The sequence below is a fragment of the Protopterus annectens genome, chromosome 3.part1 (genome assembly GCF_019279795.1).
Source record: "Protopterus annectens isolate FY-2018-M chromosome 3.part1, PAN1.0, whole genome shotgun sequence".
NCBI classification, from domain to species: domain Eukaryota; kingdom Metazoa; phylum Chordata; order Ceratodontiformes; family Protopteridae; genus Protopterus; species Protopterus annectens.
The window spans coordinates 1,894,158,984-1,894,165,857 of NC_056732.1; the positions used below are offsets into that span (position 1 = coordinate 1,894,158,984).

Genomic DNA, 6,874 nt, shown 5'->3' on the forward strand with positions numbered 1-6,874 from the left:
CAGGGGAACAATGACCTCACTTGATCTGGATGTGAATCCCTTCATGATCAGGTGGGCAATGTAGAAGGTCTTTCTAACCACTTTAGCAATGTGAGTGTCAAAAGAAAGGCCACTGTCAACCTGGGTCCCCAGGTCCCTGATAACCTCTTCTGTGCTTAGTGGATTGCCACCTATATGGTAGCTTGGGGTTACCTTGTTTTTCCCGAAGGGTATGACTATACATTTTTTGGCATTTAACTTCAGGCCATGGCTCTGGCACAAGCTATCAGTTTCTGTGAGACCCCTCTGAAGGATATCTGTGTCCGATGTACTTTCCACTATGGTGCCCAGTTTGCAGTCATCTGCAAACTTTGTCAGCCATAGTCCTCCTATGTTTGCCTGTACTTCTGAGAAGTAGATGCCGAACAACAGGGGGCCAAGGACTGAGCCCTGTGGGACACCACTTGTGACCGGCTTGGAGTCTGACATGGTGCCAGCAACTCTGACCCTGTGGGTTCTGTCCTTTAGCCAGTTTGCAACCCATCTTGTGACATATGGGTTTACATTTAAGCTGGTAAGTTTCTCTATAATACCTGAGTGGGGTATTGTGTCGAAAGCTTTTGCAAGGTCAAGGTAGGCTGTATGGACTGCCTTTCCCTCATCAATGGCCTTGGTGACTGTTTCGAAGAAGTCGACCAAGTTCAAAAGGCATGATCTGCCCTTGACAAAGCCAAACTGGGTCGGGTCCAATGTCTGCAAGTCCCCTATGTCTTTGTTTATGAGTTCCATTATGATCCTCTCCATAGCTTTGCAGACCAGGCTTGTTAAGCTTATGGGGCGGTAATTACCAGGGTCCAGAGGCCGCCTTTGTGGAGTGGGACCACAGTTGCCGTACACCACTCCTTGGGCACGTATCCTGTGGTAAGGCTAAGATTAAACAGCTGCCTTATGTGCGGGTTTAGTTCCTCATTGAGTTTGTGTAGCACACAGGCGGGGACACCATCCGGTCCCATTGATGCTGTGTTTTTAGCTTTAGAGAGAGCAGCTTTTAGCTGCGCATTTGAGATGTCTGGGAGGCTACACTCTGCTGGGATAGTTATCTCTCCTTTTGGGGGGGAGGGGGGTGAAGTTTGCACTGAACCTGTCCGCCAGTATGTTGGCAATGTCTGTGGGTTCAGTGATTTTTGTATCATTTTGGACTAATTCTGAGCATATCTGGGAGATTCCACCCAGGTTTTTAACATAGCTGAAGAAGGCCTTATGATTGTCTTTTGAATCTATGGCAATTTTTCTCTCAAAGTTGGCCTTGGATGATTTTATGAGTGCTCGTATTTTTACTAATAATGATCAAGGGTGTCTTCTCTTTTATGGATTTTGCTCTATCATGTAACAGCTTTCTCCTCTTATTGTAAAGTTTGTTTATGGCTGGGGTCCACCAGACTGGACGTTTGCCCTTGGTGGAAAGAGTCTCGGTTTTATTAGGGATTGCCTGATCCATGCAGTCCTGGAGGTGTTCGTAGAAGGCATTTGTAAGGGCGTCCGCAGCTTGGGTTGTGGTTTCCACTGGCTCGGGGGCCTTGAAGGATACCACACCATTCTTGAGTAGTGTGAAGTTTGCTTTAGAGAAGTTCTTCACTGTGGTCTTTTTTGTATGGGGTGGGGGCGGGATGTGAATTTCCAATGAGATTACTTTATGATCTGATCTCACCAATGAGGGATATACTTCCGGTGTGGAGCATTTTGTCCCCATGTTTGTGATGATGAGATCTAGTATATTTTCTCCTCTTGTGGGAACGGTGACTAGTTGTTCCATGGCATTTGAATTTATGAACTCCAGGAACCTTTGGGCTAAAAAGTTGGGGCTTGAGTAATGTTCCCAGTCTATATTCGGGTAGTTGAAGTCACCCAATATAATGGTGTTTGGAGATACATTTATACCCTCCAGTGTCTTCAGGAAGGCTGTGTGGGGTTCCTGAGTTTGAGAGGGTGGCCTGTAGCATGCTACAAATTGTAGAGCAGTTTTGCCTATGGTTAATTGCACCTGGATGGTTTCCGATGCTTCGTGCGTTGCCACCAACCTGGAGGTGTGGGTATCCTTGATGAATATGGATACACCCCTCCTTTTGTGGTGTGGTCCGGGTTTTGGGGCCGGAATGCATGATATGAGGTAAAACCTGATAGTGCCGGGGTGCTCTCAAGAGCCTTGAACCAGGTTTCAGTTACAGCACAGACATCGATGTTCTCCATACTGAGAAGGGCCTCGGGTGCGTGCATTTTGAGATTTAGACTTCTGGCATTGAGCAGCATTACCCTTAGTTTCTTCCCATTTTTGTTTTCTAGGGTGGTAGGTTTAGAATTTGAGCCTTGCACTATGGGGGTGGCAAGAGCCTTAGCCAATATCCGGAATCCCAGGGGTGACAGGTGCAAGCCGTCCCTTGCGAAGCAGCGTGGCTTGTCAAGCATGTCATCCCAGGCAGACAGACACTGGATCCCCTTTGAATGACACCAGAAATTAAGCCAATTGTTAAAGCTGATCATCTTGTCTCTATGTTGTGCCATCATTCTTGGTGAAGGAAGGATACTGCTCAGGGTCAGGGTCATACCTGCCTGGGCTACATAATCAGAGAGCTCCTCTATGTCTCTTTTCATGTAGTCCAGGGAGGCACGTCTCAGGTCGTTCACACCAGCAAGGACAATGACTGTGTCATATTTGTACTTGCTGTGGAGTGACCCGAGTGCTTGTGTTATGTGGCGGATTCTAGTGCCCGATAGGCAGCTTACTGTGACCCTCTCCTTATTCAGCCTGGTGAGTGGGACATCAGTGTGTCTGACTATGGAGTTACCTATGACAAGTATGTTTGGTGTTGTATTTGGCCTTAAGGGCTGTGACTGCTTTGCACACTGATTTTGTGGTTTATGTGTTGCCTGTGGTGTGTCATGAGGTGGATCTATAGCTACACTTTAATCAATTTACTACCAAGCAGTAATAAATACAATTGAATACTTTGAAGAATGCCTGGATTAGTGCTTAAGTTATACAAACAAACTAGATTCATCCATAGATCCACAGATTTTCCAACATCCCACACACATGTCATAGCCACAAAATCAACAACCTGTGCATAAACACGTATGTCATCTGATGGATTGCCAACTGGGGCACAGATAGATCCCACAAGGTAAGAATTGTGGTCTCCTGTTCAAGCTGGTAACAACTGTTGTCCCCCATGGCTCAGTCCTGGGACCCTTCCTGTCTGGTGTACACTTTTCAGAAATACAAACACATGAGGGCTATGTTTAGCAAAGTTTGTGGATGACTGCAAAAAAGTTGTCATAATCGATGTATGGGACAACAGAGACATCCTTAAAAAGGGTTTCAGTCAGACAGATGTGGTGTCAAAATTATGGCCTCGAGCTACAGTCATACAAATACCACATAGGTGCCAACACCCTAAATATGGAGGTAATAATAAGGGATCTATGGACACATGTGGATAGTCATCTCTACTTCCAGAAACACATTCACAAAGTATAAAATCCCTTGTGAACAAGGAGCAAAAAATCCAGGCTGAGAATGTATTCCAAAATAACAGCAAGAAATCCACAAATAAATGTTCAGGTACCAGTTTATTAACAGAGGACACAAGCGCTTTCACAGTTGCTTCTTCAGGTGTAACTCCTGCCATAAAAGCACACACCTTATATACTCTTCCTAATTAGTCTAAATGATCAATTAACATACTAAAACATTTAAAAAGATAGTACACATAAAAATAATACCTAGTTGAAATGCATTTGTATTACAAGATACACATACTAGAACATTTTAAAAGATAGTACACGTAAAAACATAAATAAATAAATATTATCTAATTGAAATGCATTTATAATAGTGGACAGTAAAATTATACATATAAATATATTCATATAAAAAATTATGTTTATTCATTTAAAATATATTTATTTAAAATATATATATTTATTTATTTAATTATTTAAAAATATATGTATATATATATATAAATATTTAACAAGACATAAATATATATTAATGAATGTATTTAAATTTAAAATTTTTGAACATGTTAGAAATGTTAAAAATGAATCAAGATTCATCTATTCAATGGTCTATTACGAAGCACAGGCTTAATAGGAATGCACTCATTAAGACCATGTCCAAAACTAGATCTGAGCCTCACAATCCATTTTGCTTCGACTGCTTCTACCAATCTGAATGTACCTACGCAAGGAGCTAGGAGAAAAGTGACAGTAACTGCACAAGTCCATAGAAGTGATGACAGCATTAAATCTACCAATTCTAATGAACTTGTCAATACTCGTTTACACTCTAACGAGTATGCATTAAATTTTCCTTTACCAATACGGGACAACTCTGTGGGAAGAGTAGATGGTCCGAGGAAACAAAACCAAATACGTGACAGGAGCAATACAAGGAACAAGAGGAAGCACGAAGAAGAAACCAAGAATGTCTACACTATAAAGAAGGCTTTTCAGAAAGTAAGACTTTAGTTGTTAATTTATCGAAGCGTCTGTTTACTGGCACTGAATCGAATGTTTTAACTAAAGGTTTGTCATTTATACCTACTTCAGATATGACTATAACTGATGCTATATTTGATTTGAAGTTTTTTATTAGGAACTTAAATCTGAAGTTAATGTTTTTAAATACACATGACAAGCATGATTTTGTTTTTAGGAGAGTTTTTAGGGATTTTATATTTGTTTCTGCTATATTGCTGCTTTTTGGGCTCTATTTTTGCTGACATTCACAAAGTAGTTAGAAAATCATGCTATGTGTTTCCACAAATTGGCAAGGTCTTTACATGCAGGTCAAAGGAGGTTCCCGCTACTCATCAGTCATCAGACCCATCAGAAAGTATCACAGCACACTTGCAATGAATCTGACTAGACACCTTCAACAGCTGGAAAGACCACTGAAGTACCTCAACAAGAGGATTACTGGCCTCAAACAGTTGCTCTATGCAACAAGACTGAATTTAACTCAATCTGTACTCTGTTGCATACTGTCGACTCAGGCGATCTCTGCCCAACAGACAGGTCCATGTCCAATGCAGAACTGATGTACATGCTCTGTCTGAAGTAAACCCAAGCTCACTGTGCCACATGCTCTGTACATGCTCTATCTGAAGTAAACCCAAGCTCACTGTGCCACATGCTCTGTACATGCTCTATCTGAAGTAAACCCAAGCTCACTGTGCCACATGCTCTGTACATGCTCTATCTGAAGTAAACCCAAGCCCACTGTGCCACATGCTCTGTACATGCTCTATCTGAAGTAAACCCAAGCTCACTGTGCCACATGCTCTGTACATGCTCTATCTGAAGTAAATCCAAGCTCACTGTGCCACATGCTCTGTACATGCTCTATCTGAAGTAAACCCAAGCTCACTGTGCCACATGCTCTGTACATGCTCTATCTGAAGTAAACCCAAGCTCACTGTCCCACATGCTCTGTACATGCTCTATCTGAAGTAAACCCAAGCTCACTGTGCCACATGCTCTGTACATGCTCTATATGAAGTAAACCCAAGCTCACTGTGCCACATGCTCTGTACATGCTCTATCTGAAGTAAACCCAAGCTCACTGTGCCACATGCTCTAGGGATATCATCATCAAAACAATAAATAGAACATGTTGGAGGGATACATTACTAACTCACAGACTTCCCTTGCTTTGGAACAGGCTCCCAACCTACATTAAGCTGAGTCTCTAATTGACACTTCCAGAGGAGCCTTGATGAGTTTATGTGAAATTGAACTGTCACATCATGGATCACTTCATCAGCTCTACTACACAGAGGCCTAGGGAACTAACCCCATGTATGGTGATAGCTGCACACTCTGGCCATACTAATATACGCCTTCGGGCAGATAGCCTATTACCTACCTATGTACGTATATCTATCTATAAATATATATATATATATATATATATATATATATATATATATATATATATATATATATATGTATGTAGGGGGAGCACAGTATAATAAACCAAAGATGGATGGGCAGAGATGTGTGTAAGAGGGTGACCATGACAGGGAGCCATCCAGGACTGTCCCACCTAGTACACATCCCAATGGCACAAAAGACATGAGGTGCACATCTCTCTCACTGTACATAACAGCCACCAGTATCTGTAAGCATTACAGTGTATGTGGTCCATGTGCCTGCTGTACAACATGACTGTACAATGAAGTACACATGTACTATCTGCAGACATGTACCTGTCACATAGGTTCATAGGTATGTAGTAGACTATCTTCATGAAGGCATATATTAGCCTAGGCAAGTTGTGTAGCTATCACCACCCCATTGGGTAGTCTCCCAAGCCCTAGTTCTAATAATTAGTACCCTAAGCCCCTTTCTAGTGGGGCTGCTTATGTGATGCCTGGCATGAATTGTTTGTTTCCCATCCACTCATCAAGGTTCCTATTGAAGAGTGTCAGCGAGGGGCTCTATCTGATGTACATTGGGACTCTGTTCCACAGTAAGGCAAGTGTCTGGGATGGTACTCTATCCCACCAGCATGTTGTATTCATTGTTATGATGAGGTTCATATCCCTGGAGGGAGCGTGTTGTGCGACTCAATTTTGTTATCAGTAGATGGAGCATGTTCAACAGTTATGTGTTGGACATGGCCCTGTATGTTAGGCAGAGTGTGCCTCTGAGTAGGCGGTACGCAATGAAGAACAGATTTAGTTTTACCAGTTGTGTTGCATAACACAACTGTTTGAGGCCAGTAATTCTCTTGGTCAGGTACCTCTGTGGTCTCTCCAGCTGCTGGATATGCTTAGTTGAGTACATCCAAAATGGGGCACTGTACTCAATGATGGGTCTGATGACTTAA

At 42.3% G+C, this 6,874-nt stretch overlaps 1 protein-coding gene across 1 annotated transcript in view; it reads right to left on the reverse strand.

Moving 5' to 3' along the window:
- LOC122797950 (zinc-binding protein A33-like) overlaps positions 1-6,874 on the reverse strand; it is a 161,322-nt gene that overhangs the window by 43,694 nt on the left and 110,754 nt on the right. The gene's annotated exons all lie outside the window — the stretch shown is intronic.